General features: G+C 40.5%; 2 long non-coding RNA genes across 2 annotated transcripts in view; one reads left to right on the top strand and one right to left on the bottom strand.

Moving 5' to 3' along the window:
- Positions 1-4,600: 4,600 nt before the first annotated feature.
- Positions 4,601-7,535, bottom strand: LOC135281009 (uncharacterized). The gene is made up of 3 exons (XR_010347795.1): positions 7,512-7,535; positions 6,889-6,960; positions 4,601-4,825 (listed from the first exon to the last, which is right to left on the bottom strand). It is a non-coding gene; the product is annotated as an uncharacterized LOC135281009 (long non-coding RNA).
- LOC135280667 (uncharacterized) overlaps positions 7,438-15,198 on the top strand; it is a 26,514-nt gene continuing 18,753 nt past the window's right edge. The window contains exons 1-2 of the long non-coding RNA XR_010347542.1: positions 7,438-7,594; positions 8,850-9,095. This is a non-coding gene — a long non-coding RNA (uncharacterized LOC135280667). The remainder of the gene's footprint in view (positions 7,595-8,849; positions 9,096-15,198) is intronic.

Below are 15,198 nucleotides of genomic sequence, written 5' to 3'. Positions count from 1 at the left end.
GTGAGAAGTATTCCTGGAAGTAATGACCTGTTGCAATATTTGAGGGGGATGGAGGATCTTTAAATCAGACACATGAGCAGTCAAGAAACTTCCCAACTGGAGGGCAACATTGCTTACTTTGAACAGGACTTGGCAGCAACTTTGATGAAGAAACTGGAGAAATAACTCCAGTAATTACCTTTTCCCCGAGTTGGCCAGTGGGTTGCCATGGACACTCTGTTCTGACCAAAATATGGGCTCTGCTGTCTTGTGAGCAAGCTGTCAAATAACCAATTGGGTGTCAGAAATTTATAGCCAGTAATTAACTGATAGGTTTATAATTAAGTGGAGATGCCCCTGAACAGCAATGCTTGGATCTGAATTCAAATTCTGACTTTTCCCAAAATTCGGGGGCAAAAGAGAGTGACAATTTGGGTACAGTGCCATCTTTATAATTAAACAATGATTTTTGACAGGAGGGGAATCTCCAGCAGTTAATGACTGACTGCAGGAGTTGAGGGCCTGAGGCAAAGCTGAGGGCTTTTAATCCAGGTGGTCATTAACTGCCTGGGAATGCCTGACCCTGAGGTTAATTGTTTCTATTTTAAATCATGAAAATAATATACACATATACAGACCCCCCCTTTCCTTCTTTTCTGCTGTACACATGTGTAACAAATACACTGCTTTTTATGCATTGAAAAAGATGAGAGCCAAGCTGTTGGGATGTTCTTGATGTGTTTGCTAAAGAGTTCAGGTACTTCAGATATTCTCTTGGCACTTTCCACCCACAAAATTTGACCCAGAGCCGAGCCAGAAGGGACTGGCCTGGAAAGGCTCTGACTTTGGGCATGTAAGGAACAGGAATGCCCAGTGGAGTTTTTAAAAGTGCCTCTGAGTCTGGCTCTGAGTTTTTAAAAGTGCCTCTTTGGCTGCCTCTGACTTGCTAACTCCAAAATCTTTGGAGATTATTTAATTTTTTATTAGTATCCTGTTTTAATAGACAGAGTCTCTCTCTGTGATTCTGCACGTCCTGAGATTAAGGCACAAAACTACTTTTAGAAGTTGTTTGTGCACCTTATCCAAATATTTCTTGGCTTTAAGCACTGGCTGCTCCACACAGAGCAGGATCAGGCCCTCCAAGACAGTAACACTGCTTTCGGTTCTAACTCCACCTTGTGCAGAAGAAGCCCCCAGGAACTGAGCATGGACTGGAAACTCCGAGTAGGTGACACTGTGAAGGGAGCAAACCCAAGAGCCAGCAGATACCCCACCTGAAACAGAAACAATTGTGCTGTGGTTCATTCAGATGCATTTTCTTCCCTGCATCCTTCCCTCCCTATCCCCTCTTCGCTTTACTTGTTTTTAAAGAGACATATGTCATCATTGCCAGTTCAGTTTCCTGAGTTTAACCCTTGCTATATCTAGCCTGATTACTCCTAATAAAGCTTGACAGTTGGAGGGTTAATCCAACCCTTGCTCTCATGGTTTCTTCTCTGGAAACAATCTGTCCCTGAGAGCTTTCTGGCCTGTTGCAAGGTTATATCCCCCTGGGGTGCCATCAGCGCCAGCCAGGGCTCCTTTCCCATTGTCTGCCAAATGGCCACCAATTAAGTCAACTGTTCCCCAATTAGAATTTTGAGGAATTTATCTTGTTCCTCCTGTGTTCCAACTCCCAAGCAGGGGCAGTTCTTGGAGTCGGTTTCAAGGGCTTTTTTTTTTCTCTTCCATAGTGAGAAGGGGGGGAATTAAATAAATAAAGAGCAGCTCTTTCCTGTAATTGGATACTCCTGGGTTTTTCCTGTTGCCCATTCACACAGCTTAATCCTGGGGTATGTGATGAGAACTTGGTAATATTTAAGGGAGGATATTTTATTATTGTTCACCTGAATTAGTGTGGCTGAAATTTTTTTGAATCAATGCTGCTCTCAGTAAAAGTCTTCACTGTGACATCAACTATAAATATATCACAATTCTCTGAGGTAAAGGAAGAAAACCATAATTATATTTTGAACTGATATGATAAACAAATATGCAGGCTTGCTGTTGGTTTTTCTTCCCTTTTTTTTCTTTTTTGTTTTTTTTTTCTTTCTTCCTCTTCCCCCAAAATTGCTTTATTGGTTGTTTACATCTTTTTGTGCGTGAGTTAAATTCTGGGCCCTGGGTCCTATTTAATATGGGAAATGCAAAGTCTGGCAAAGTTATCAGGGTAATAGATTTAACCTAAATGTACAAACTCTGATTGATCCATTCTAGCCAAACAGGACCTTTGGCTTTCTTCCTGAGAGAGCATGTGAAGGTCTTCAGCAAGCTCTCTATGTGATACCTCAACTGCCCTTACCATGGTGGAGTAAAAGCTCTTAATGCCATAGGGAGACTGTGCCAGGGCAGCTGAGTGTCACCATCAATCCACATAGCTGAAAATAACTTTCAACAGAAAACAATTATTTTTCCTGTGAGTTAAAGTCAATTTTGCTAAAACAAGAAAAAGGTAAGAATTAAAATGTGAGACGGAAGATGGAAACATCTCCTGCCTTTTATTTGCACTTTTTAGAAGCCAGTGCCCAATAATCAATTTTTCCTCTTTGATGTTGTTACGGGTGGACCTCCCTTTCTGGAGTCCAGCTTTGGAGCTGAATAAATCCAAGGTTTCAGAGAAAACTTGGGGGTTAATAATGAAAACCTACTTTTCCACAAGGTATTCACCATGATGTTAAACAAGTTCACTGAAATATGGTCCTGGGTCTTCAAACATTTTGGTGATGGAGCCATCTGACACACTCTTCTGCTGATCTTTTGCTGTGCTTGTCCTCATAGTTTCTGAATCTGTCCTGGTGCTGCATTAAGTGATGTGACTAAAATTGTAGCCAACATCTGTCATGTATCTCTCAATTTTTTTCCAGAAGAGTCAAGTGGTTTATTTTGGGATTGCTTAGAGAAGATTTTTAGTTCTCTTTTTCACACATTTCCTTCGTATTACTGCAAATAAGGCCAAAGCACTCCACTCACATCTGCTTCCAAGTGTCACCAATTTCCTACAAGTTCAAAAACATGAGGCAAGATGGAGATAAAGACCACATACAAAATTCAGCTGGCAATCCAGTTTTCTTTAGGGTTTATGTATGATTTTATCTGAAGTTGTGTGCCTAGCCATCCAGATTTGTTTTCAATCATGACAAAAAATGGTAGGTCTGATCCTTTGTGGGAGAAATTATAGAAGTTATTCCAGATGTACACAAATAAGATTGAGACCTATAGCACCCCTCTTAAGTCCTGTAGTTTTCTCCTATTTGACTGAAGGCAAATTGCAGTGAATTGTATGGAAAACTGACACCCTCAAAGCTTTGCAAATTGTTAAGGTTATATTATATTCTTACTTTTTTAGAGTTTTGTTTGTTCAAGATACACAGCTATTCCAGGAGGAAGGGGTGAGAACGTGTCCCATACACAGTGTAACTGTAGAAAACAGAAATAGATAGACAAGCTACCCTCGAGGGCAGGAGGTGGAGGAAGTTAGTGAAAAAATATAGCACAGTAATAATATCAAAAGAACAGGACAGCAAATTATAGCTGTCCCTGGTCAGATTTAATTGGGTTTTCCTCAATATAGTGAAGAGTGGTTGAGGAATTTCTTTGCTTGCCATAAAGCTCCCAGCAGTCCCCCCAGACTGTACTCAGCTCCAGTCCCATGGAAGCAAGAACATAATCTTTACCCACACATCAATACCCAGCTCCCACATCAACAAGAAGGAAGCACGCCCCATTAAAGAGGTTAATTCCCATGCGTCAAAACAGGCTGCATTTGAGGACGTGCAAGTAAGCATTTTAATAGAAAATTTTAAACCCATTGGGCCTGATTGTCCTCACATTGCTTCAAAATCAGGGCTGCTTGGTTTAGTTAAACCTTTGTTTTATTCTGGAGCAAGCAAAAGGATGATGCAAATAATTCTCCCCTTTTCCTAAGTAAACGAATTATTTTGCTACAACTTTTTTCAACCTGGTCTACTTAAACTCAGTGAAACTCCCAAATATGGGTGAAAATCAAGCACATATCTCCTGTTTGGCTTGCACTTCGTGCTCATCCTTGCAGTGGCTCTGTGCACAGTGTAATGAATGTGCAACTTGCACGTGGTTGTTTTGCTTGCCCATGTGGCCCTCAGGTGAAAAAGCAGAGCACATTTTTACAGATGCAGGTTTTATTTTCCTGTAGCCATGCTCCAGGCAAGTTCTTTGGTATTTTCCATCTCTCCCCTATGGAAAAATAGAGCAAGGAGAGAGGCAGGGGACCCAAAGTGCAGACATGATGAACACACAGTACTGCAAATGCATCCCAATTCACTTGCTGCTGTACATGTATGTGAAGGATCGACTGCTGGAAAATTCTGTCAATACTTTGCCTGTATCAGGAAGATTAAAGGCCCTGAATTTTTTCCTTTCTTAGTTTGGGTGTTTGATTTTTATCTCCTCTGTCTTATATTTTTTCATTTGGAAAAGGCTTACCCACCATGCTTCACTCCAGATAAAGACAGGAACCTCCACATGTCAGCCTGTGTAGGATGCCCTAATGTGGTAAAAAATAAATACCAATGACCTCCTCTGGCTTTTAATGTAACTGCTCCATCAAAATGTGCTCCTTAGAGGAGGGCATCCTTAAGTTCTCTTCATGGGGCCTCATAGAATCATAAAATCATGGAAGAGTTTGAGCTGAAAGGTCCTTTAAAGATCATCTAGTCCAATGTCCTGCCATGAGCAGGGATATCTTCCACTAGACCAGGTTATTGGGATGCCCTCAAGCTGGCCTTGAATGATTCCAGGGATGGGGCATCCACCACCTCTTCTGGGCAACCTGTAAAAAAAACAAACTCCCACTGTAAAAAAAAAAACCAAACCAAACAAGCAAACAAAAAAAAACCAAAAAAACCCAAACCCCCAAAAAACAACAAAACCCAAAAAACAACATATCATGGGACTTCCATATGGAAACAGCCAAGAGGTGCCCTGGGGCACTGAGACTCCTCTTGATTTCCCTTTCCTGGCCTGTTGGGTACATGCCACTCTGAGGAGGGGGCCCAGCAAGACATCTCCTTTGATGCAGCCCTGCAAGGACTTTTGCCTGGGCACAGGATGTGTCAGTCCCATTCTCTGCACCCCACCAGGGCCGCGCTCAGCCCAGCCCCGCCACGCCTGGAGGAACGGCTGCAATTGCTGCAGCATCAGCAACGAGCTGGTTGTGCTGAGCAGGGCTCCAAATAAAAAGAGCCTTTGTGGCCCCTGTACAAAGGGCTCCTGGTTGCTCTTCAAGAGCTCTGCTTGAGCGTGCGTTGTGCGGTCACTGCCTCCTTGGCACGGCGCTGATGCGCGCGAGGGCAGCGGCAGCAGGAGCGGGGGCAGCACAGATGTTTGTGGCAGGAATGGCCCGGTGTGCCAGCTGTGACACGGCCCTGCCACCACAAACAATTCAGCAGCACCAAAGAGGGCTTTCTCAGGCCCGAGAGCATCATCAGCAGTGACAAACAGGAAATTGTTCCCCAGCCAACGGCTTAAGTAGATTTGCGAGTGATTTATTTCTGTGCTGTTAGTTGCAGCCCCAAAGCCTTATATGTGTGTGTATATATATATATATATATATGTATATTAAAAAAATTAAATCTCAGAATTTGGCTCATTTACTGTGAGAAACAAAAATCGTTCCCAGCCACTTTGACACAAAGTAGGTTTTGACAGTCGAGAGCTGTGCTTCTCCTGCACATCAGAAGTGATATTGAATTCTCTGGGGAAGATGCTGAGGATCCTTTTTTGGTGGGTGACTGGCTGGGGTGATGCTGATCTCAGCACACCTCCTCCTGGTTGTGGGGAGAAGTGGTGTCAGTGACATCCTCTAATGGAGTCAGATGGTGCTGCCAATCTGATAATGCAACAGGTGCCCAGTGCCTGCCCAGGGCTTTTGATACTTCACATCAACAAAAGGAAACCTGAAATGATGGATTGAAGAAAAAAAACCCTCAAGAACGTGGCTGCAATTTTCAGCATTGTTACCTCTCACAAGAACTTCAACATCTTCCAGGTCAAATTTGTTTTTTCTTTTATTTCCCTATTCTACTTTGCAGTTTTCTTGCTCCAGAGATAAAATGGTGGTTTTTGTTTCTTTGTCTTGTAGACCCCTGGGAAAGCCAAGTGATCTTTCTCACAAGTTATTTTTTAACTTGAAAAAAACCAAACTGACAAACAACTCCCCACTAAGTCAGAAGAATTCAACTAATCAACTAAACACACAAAACAAAGGACCTGAATGGATACATTTAATTTGAGTTATTTATCACTTCCTAGTAGATTCTGATTTTTTTCAGGGTATGGAGTCAATTTCTGTTCGTAGAGTTCCTACTATAATATGGCCCACTTTTACTTGCCCCTTTGCCACTGCAATAGTAATCATGAAAAAATAAACAAATGTCAATTTTAGACCAATTTTCCTTTTTATTCTCTGAAAATATACTGAAAGACCCTGCATTTTCTCTGGTGTTTGGTAACCTGAAAAGAAACTTGATATAATACAATTGCAGCCAAAGCACTATCACTGTGTGACATTCAGTTTATAAGGAAATGTGGGAATGTGCAATCCATTCACAGTAATTTAAATGGATGTTTTGATTGGATTATGTAAGTATATTTGTGTTTGTGTGTGCATGTGTGTGCATGCATATACACCATAAATTGTCAAAAGAGGTCACTCCATAAAAGTGATTTTAAACTTAATTTTACATTCTTGGTAAAAGTTCAAAGGCTAAATTCAGTTTAACCTTGGCTCAGCAGAGCTTTTCCTTCTGATTTTTCAGTCTGATATGAAAATTGCTTGTGAAATAAAGACAAACATAGGTTTGCCTGAGAAGGCATTAATAATCCGATCCTTACATGTTTGTATAGAAGAGAGGTACAATCCAGTGCTGATTGCTTCTTAGCTTCTCTTTGCTTTTGCAGGAAATCCTGGGAGATAATACCAGGTCATCACAACTGAGCACTGTGCACCCACAAACAAACATTGGCAACTCTGAAGAGCACAGCTCTCGATGGATCAAATGTGTGAGACTGATAGGTCCAGATATACAGAAGGAATCATCGTTGCAATAAATCATTCTCTGCATTTCACAACCCACATCTGACCATTTTCCCAAACAAATATTTAATGTATGCATTACAATGAATTTAATTTTTTTTTGTTGTTTTAAAAAGACTTTTTGCAGAGAGTCTAAAATATTATTTTATGAGATAAACTTAATGGTGAGTTTCCCAACGTAAGTAAATAAGAATCCCATGGGAACTAAGAATTTTGGGATACATTCAAACAAACACTGTAAAGTTTTGAGAAATGCCAAGTTCTTGGGAGATCAGTGCGTGTGTGTGTGTACTACGTGTTTGTATAGTCAACAATCTCCCAGCAATATGGTATGCCAGTTATTAATTCTGCACATTGCAGATGGCTTCATTATGTGTATTTAATTTCAGTACTTAAGCAAACATACAAAAGTAGGGCTTACAAACTGCTTTAGGATACGACGGTTATGTACAGTCAAATGAAACGGAAACAAAACGGAAACAACTGATACTCCTTGGGCTGGAGGTAAATCTATATTGATGGGATTAAGCCATTCAGAAGCATCCCTCGACTTGAATAGCCCTAAAACCACCAATTGCTTTGTTTGTGGTGTCGAGAAGGTACTGATCACTAGAGCCTTAATTTGCCGCAGCAGTTAAGTGCTCCAATTCCTCAGCGCAGTAATTGCCACATGTTGAGTGTGCAGATGTCTAAACACGTGGGAGCACTTCCCTTTCCTAAAGACAAATGAAGATTTTCATTTTGTTTTGTAAACGTGTCAGGATTTATCACTTAGTCATGTGTCATGCATTAGGGTGTTTATACAATACGGCTTTCCGCACCCTGGTTCTGGACTTCTATGATTTCAACAACAAGGCCGTGGAGTAAAGAGGGTTTGCTAGACCTTCCCCCTTAACCCAAGCCTTTGGCTGGACTAAAGGGAAGCATAAACTCAAAGTGTAAGTGCTAAACAGAGTTTTTGCCAAGAGTGAGACAATTGTGATTCACCTATACCCTCAAAGACTGCTTGATAAAGGAGACAATATCAGCAAGGCACTGGATATTTAAATTGGATATTTAAAACAAAACAAAAAGATAAAAATAAAATTGAAATAATATCCATCAACAATATACATACATAATATACATACACACAATTTTATGTATCTGTCCATATTACTCTAAGTTGTATTTATAGCCTCGCCTCAGCCTCCATGTACCACCCAAACACTGAATATTTACTTTTTAAACTTTTCATATAAGTGGCTACATTTTAAAACATTTTGAAGTTTGCATATGTAACATCTTATCAGAGACAGGGCGACTGACAGTAGTAATATTTCTGAAATAACTGCTCTGTAGTGGAAATGGGAATGGGCACATGTTGTGAAGTTGGGAAGTGGCTTGGGCACCAAGCCTGAAGTTTGATTCATCTCTGTTTGGAGTTTGAGGCTGATGTTGATGCTGCAACTGTTCAGTGTCTCCTGGTAGGGCTGAGGAACAGATCTGAAATTCATACATAGCAGTGAATGTTTGGTACAGTCATCTCTCAGAAAAGTTTTACAAGCAAAGGCAGAATTAGATAGCAAGATGCCAAAATAGCTAACTGATATTTCTAATGAATATTTCAATTCTTTAAAATCTGAAAATAAAGACGAAAAGCGTCCACAAAGGTAAAAATCTTCCTCTTTGCTCTGTTACCATTTTGGAGGCTGATACTATTTTGTTTGCAGAAGCCAGCAAAAAAACCCCAAACCAACAGTTATTTATCTGTTACCAGACAAAGACTGTAAAGAAATCCAAGAAGAGTAACCCAGCACAAAAGCCTGAACTCTTTGACCTCTCAGGCCTTGGGCTTGGACAATTGGCCAAGCTGGGCTTTTTCCTGAGAACTGCCCGAGGGCAAAGGCTGAGAAAAGATGCACATTGTTCATGGCACCATCCATTAAAGGCAAGGGCTGAAAGGCAAAAGGATCTTTCCAGGTTATAGCAGAGCTGAGAATGCAGCCTGACACTCATTTTCAAGGTAATGTAATAAAGGGAAAAAAGTGAGTTGTAGAGATCTTAATTCTTTAAAATTTAAAAGCTAATTTTGTGTCTTTTAGTCAATTTCCTATGCAGGAAGGAAGAATTTATTAACTGACTTCTGATGTTAAATGGAGTGCTAATGGGCAAGTACAACAATTCAACAGGTGCCAAGGAGAAATATAGAGACATTATATCAATATTAATCTTAGGGCCTCAAAAAAGCCTTGGTAGGGGGTTTTATTAGGCAGGTTGTGATGGGAACACTCCTGCCACCTGCAAAGTGAAAAGGGGGTTGGGTTCCCCTGTTGAAAGTATTTGGATGTTCACATTGCAAGATGTTTTAATGGAAGATTATGAATTTTGTGCCATTGGAATTTGCTGTTTGTTGATAGAGGGTGTCCTGAGCTGGAATTCCTCCTGGGACTGATGCCTTGGAGCTGCTCTTCTCTGGCCAGGGCAGGCAAGGCAGCACTGCTGAAGAGCAAAAGTATTTCCAGCACTGAACACTCAGCTGGAAACCTGAACACCCATTATTAGTCTGGATAGAAGTCAAAAAGAATAGTTGAACCTGTTAAAAATCTACACAGCCGCTATTTTACAGACTGATCTTCTGCCAGTAAACAAATGCTGACTGTAATGTACTTCTGATTTTGACCCCTGGGTTGAAAATTTTCTGTATAAACACCAGATGATGAACAGGTCACTTTGTTTTCAAGACAACTCTCACACTCGTGCCCCACACAGCAGGCCCCTGATCCAGATAAAAGACTTCAAAATGTCCAGCAATAATTTTCACTGAACAATTTTTTCTTTGTTCCAAGCTGTCAAATTATTAGTGGGAAAGGATTAGCAGGGAAGGGAAAATGTTTTTGTCTAAACATCTTATTTGGGTGTAAAAAAAAAAAATCTATTTTGATGTTCTCAGGTAGAAAATTTCCACATTTTATAGACAAAAGGGTTTGAAAATTTCACAGTGTAAACGAAATACAGCTTTAAAATGATAAAGCAAAATACAAAGAAAATATTTTGATGTTTCACAGTAATTTTTTTTTCAGCCAGTTGAACGTATTTTCTGGCTGAAAGTGTGTTTTTTTGCAGACTAATAGCATTTTTGTTCCGTACCAAAAACAGATAGAAAGGAAGACACAGAAATTCCCTGGAATTTGAGAACTATTCATCTGTGGCTCTGCTCCTCTTCACAAATGCATTAAAATAACAAACAATAGGGATATCTGGGAGCACTGAAATAATAATCAAAATATCAGTGGAAAAAGAGCTATTCAGTTATTCAGTTAACTGAGAACCTGCTTCTCAGGGTTTTGACTCCTGAGAGATTTACCACTAACCATCTTATCTGCCTGGATCTGTTCTTTAATGTTGATTTTTTAGTAACAGAAATGAGCTTTGGCAAAAATGCCCTGGAATTTGCAGGCTGGGAAGGAATTCTGCCATGAAGGTGGCACGAATAGGTGCAGTGATAGCACAGCACCCACAGCCCCTTTTCTGAGGAAGATTTTACTATGTGACAGCCACTGGGAACATCTGAGCCTGTTGCTGTTTGTAGCCAGGGAATAAACATCTCCATTCCCAACATTTTCATATTTGGCTTAATTGGAACCACTGCTCAGAGGAGGATGCTCTGAGTGTTGTCAGCACAGAGTTTTTGGCCAGCCCATCCCTTTGCAGAGGAGCAGTAGCAATCCCAGCCCTGCTCAGCCCCTTTCCAGAGGATGTTGCACAACCCAGCTGCATCATGTTCTTGCTCTGTCATGTCCCTTCTCGAGCAGTGTCGTAAACAGCATCTTATTCACCTCAGTGGCATGTGCAGAGGAGAAACATCACACGGTGATCCTGGGAGCTGGGGCCAGAAAAGGGAATGAAAACTGCGCAACATGAATGACACCAGCTCTGGGGCTGCTTGACAGCAGGGTTTTGTTTTTTTGGGATGTGTGTGAAAATGGTAACAGGCTTTATCTCACATGAAGAATTAGTTTCCTGTTCTATTAATAGTAATAGTAATCACAACAGTAATCATAACAAAATTTCCCTCAAATTAAATGAATATTTTCTGGGTTCCAGCATCATCTAAGTACTCCCCCCACCCCCTTAACTCTATAAATCAAAAATAGCCCCAAAGAAACCAGCTCATTTTTATACATGTGAAAATATGCTGAGTGGGACTGGCAGCATCTCCCATTGCAAATCCCAAAAGGGATTTGAAAAAACCCAAGGCAATAAAAACCCCCAAAATCTGGGAACACCATTGATGGGGTGTGAGGGAATGACGTGGTGGGAAGAGGTTTGAACATTCAATGTTAGTGTTTAGCAAAACTTTATGTAAGAAAAATAATGATGTCGCATTCTGTAGCTGCTAGATATATCCAATAATTTTTATTCAAATATAAATATTTAAGATACTGAAAAGATGCTTTCTCTACTCCCTTAAAAATTCCAAACTGTACGACCAGTTCCTATAAATGACTAATCTTATTTTAAATGAAGCTAATTTTTGGCTAGGTCTTGAAAAGAAAAAAAATATTGGATCTGCAACAAAATCCATATTTTTCCCCCCACACTGTATCTTAAAAATGTATCCAAACTAACAGCTTGTTTCCAGATGATATTAGATGCTCCTTTTGGTTTCCAAAATCGGGTTTTTGTATCTGGTTGTGTGACACAGAGATTGGATACAGGTTCCAGACTTTTTTTGCCCCCTCGACTTTGTGAAGTTCAGGCTGGGGGATCTTCACAAGCTGCTGGCAACAAAAAAAAAAAAAAAAAAAAAGGAAAAAAAGTTAAAAAAAGAGCAGGTTTAGAAAATCTAGGGATTTAAAGTGGAAGAGCACAGTCCTTCCCCCCTATGGCGGGTGGATTTATTGGGTGTCATGATGACACAATGTGTCTATTTGCAGGCGAAGAAAGCCCCCTACTTAACCTTCATCTTTTTGTGTGTGCACGTACCAGAAGGCACCACACTGTTGCTGGAAAGCAAATAATTAGTGACATGTTCTGTAACACCATTGCTATTTAAAGCTAAATCAGTGGGTTAATGCTTCTCGAAATGTGACATCCATGAGGGATTCTCGCTCCAGCACTGTTAGTCACTTGGTGGTCTCCAGAGTGACAGGATCAATGCCCTGAGTTTGAAAAGTCTTGGTTGCAGTAGGAAACAAGTGATCATTGGAGGTTTTTATTTTTTTGGGTGGGGTGGGAGGGGTGGATCTTGCAGGCTTTGAATCTTTCTGCCCTAAGAGCCACACAGGAGGTGATGATGCTCAGTCCTCTGCTGACCTTCTCAGCCTGTGGGGCAAGGACGAGCAGGAAAAGCATGTGGGATCAACTTCTGAATTGCAGAATCCCTGAAGGCAGAGCCCAGGGCTCCCCAGGGCATCTGCACAGCACTAAACGCCCTGAGGGGCTGAAAGAATGAACCCCAAGAGTTTATAATTGCACACCAACGATGGAGAGAGAGACTCTGGGGCTGGTTTTGCTCAGGAACTGAAGCAATTCTTCACTTGGGCAAATGACCTGAACAAAACGCTTTGCATGGGTGAGAATAAAATCCAAAAGCATTGAGGAAAGCAGAAAAAAAAAAAAAAAAAAGAAGAAGAAAAAGGAAGAAATAAACCAGTCAAATCACATTTTACTTCTTCTTACCCAGGAGACTGACACAGTAGCTTTTTTTTTCTCCTTCCCATTTTCCATTAAGCTGGTTCTTTAAAACACATCTGAACTTTTCCCATCCTGACGATTCCCACGGACAATTGGCAGAGAATCTAGGACAACTTGCAATACTGGGATTTTTTCCAGGCATGAGTAACTTGTTAAAAAGCCACTATTTCCCTAATACTAACAGTAAACAGAGTTCACATCCACATGAAATCCTCTGTGACCCATCGGGGAAAGTTTTTTGTATATTTATACAGGGAGATATATGAAATCATTTAATTCCTTTATCCATCAAGCACTTGGAACTCAGCATGTCCGTTTATATTTCACTTACAAAAATAAATATACACATGCATGCCAGGCTAGATTTAAAGGTATCCTTTTCCCCCAGTTGACAGCTCCATGCCTGTAGTTTTATAAGGGAAAGCTTTAGAAAGAACAGTATTTAAAATAAAGTCAGTGAGCCATGTTTTATGTCACGCTGATGAAATATAACTCCATCACACCTGCTGCTCCTACTACTTTGGGTGGTGGACAACTCTATTGAGCAGCTATTTCCCAATTTTCTGAGCATTTAGAAAACTGTACATTTGGGCGAGCAGAAATTTTGGAGAGACATCTGCTGTGTAGATGTATTAAATGTACACTGATTTCAAAACATCCCCAAATGATCACTACTTTTTGGGATCTGTTGATGTATCTAATTAAGGTAAATCTATTTTGGAGAAGGAAATCCAAATTGCAGTAACATTTGAAGTCCTTCTTACACCATGTCCTGCCACAGAAATGGGCTCTGCCTGCTCAAAGATGTTGAAACTATCTAAAAATAGATATAGAATAATATTTATTTCAGGTTATTTAGTAGTGTAAAAGTACCAGGAATCTCTTGTAAAGTGCAGGAAAAAGGGCAAACTGAGGTCTGCCTGTGGCTGAATTTTGGGTGCCATATAGGATGGAGCACATAGGTGCCATCAGTTTGAGCACAAGTGCCTGTTTTCTCTTGATTGCCTTTTCAAGTTGAGCCACAAAGGCAGTGTGGGTGTTTCCAGTAGGATCATACTCCCTGTTACAACCCTGTTTTTTTGTGTACTGAACAGAAACTGGGAACCCTGCACTCTATTCACAACAGTGCAGCTCTCCCACTCAAATCTGTTCTCCTGGCTATGCCTCAGTTTCCCTCAAAAGAAGAAATCAACACAACAGCATGAGCAAAATACTTTATAAAACACTTTGAAGTTTGTTTTATCCTAATTATAATAATGTAATCCTAAATCATATGGCTAGAGTTATGTGATGTAAAGACTTTTCCACGTTTCTAACTTTTTCCCATCCAAAAAGGGTGTGAAAAGGCAAAGCTGTGATTTCTTTCTAGTAGGGATTTCCAGAAAACATTGGGTTTTGGAAGAATCAAAAGAAAACACATTGGCTTTGGATTGCTTTCCTCTTGGAAGGTTTTGTCAACCTCACATTCCCTGCAAGTGAAATTAGGTGTGTTTGCATAGTATTTTATGTGCAGCCTTTTAGTCTGTCCACAAAACATACTTCTCATTAACAAGAGCCATTAACAACCCTCTTCCATTAGGCTGGATTTCCTCAGTGGATTATGATTTCTTTGTTGGCAAAGTGAACACTGTCCTTGGAAAAATCTCAATTAAAAAAAAGGAAATTATTTGGTTGGAAGAGTGTTTTGACTTAAACATTGCCAACTGGGTTTGCCATTCAGTGCAGATTTAGGTAGGGCGGGTGGGCAAGGTTGAACATTGACAGTTCCACAGACCTGAATAATTCCCAGACCAAATATTCCAGCTTTCCTGACCACCTCTGGAACCATGGACCACAAAGTCTGGGGCAAAAGTGAAGCATCCACAGACACAGGAGAAAAGAGGATGTGGCCATCACTATCAGGACCTTAAGACTTCTTCTCCACCTCCTGCAGAAAAAAACAGGGTTTCTGTGCATACTCCACGTGTTCAGCCTTAGCATCTCTAGGTATCAAAGCAATTTCCCTTGTCTTGCACAGGAGAAACTATTTTTTGGTATTTTTTGTTTTTTGTTTAATGGAGCTCTCCATTCAGACTCACAGGATATTCTGGAAAGCTCTGAGGGTCTCATAGCACATTTCAGCCAAATGTTTTTGTGTTTTCATTTAATGTCCACATGGGAAAATGAATATATGTTAGTTTAGTTTTCACTTCTCTATTTCAGGGGCACCCTTTGGAATTGATGTGAGACACATATCAGCAAAAACACACAAGGGAACATCCCCCCATAATTATTCTCACTATGAACCTGATTAGAATCAATAAATTGATCACCACCTCCACATCTAAAAATTATCACTTAAGTCATAGCCAGGCTTCTAAACAGAGAGAGTTATTAGGGGTCTTTTTGGCACTATGCCCCTAATTACTGTCTGGTGAGAAACCCTGAAA

This window comes from Passer domesticus, chromosome 14, assembly GCF_036417665.1.
Source record: "Passer domesticus isolate bPasDom1 chromosome 14, bPasDom1.hap1, whole genome shotgun sequence".
Taxonomy (NCBI): Eukaryota; Metazoa; Chordata; class Aves; order Passeriformes; family Passeridae; genus Passer; species Passer domesticus.
Note: the sequence above shows the minus strand (reverse complement) of the source record. Positions and strands in the feature narration are given on the sequence as shown.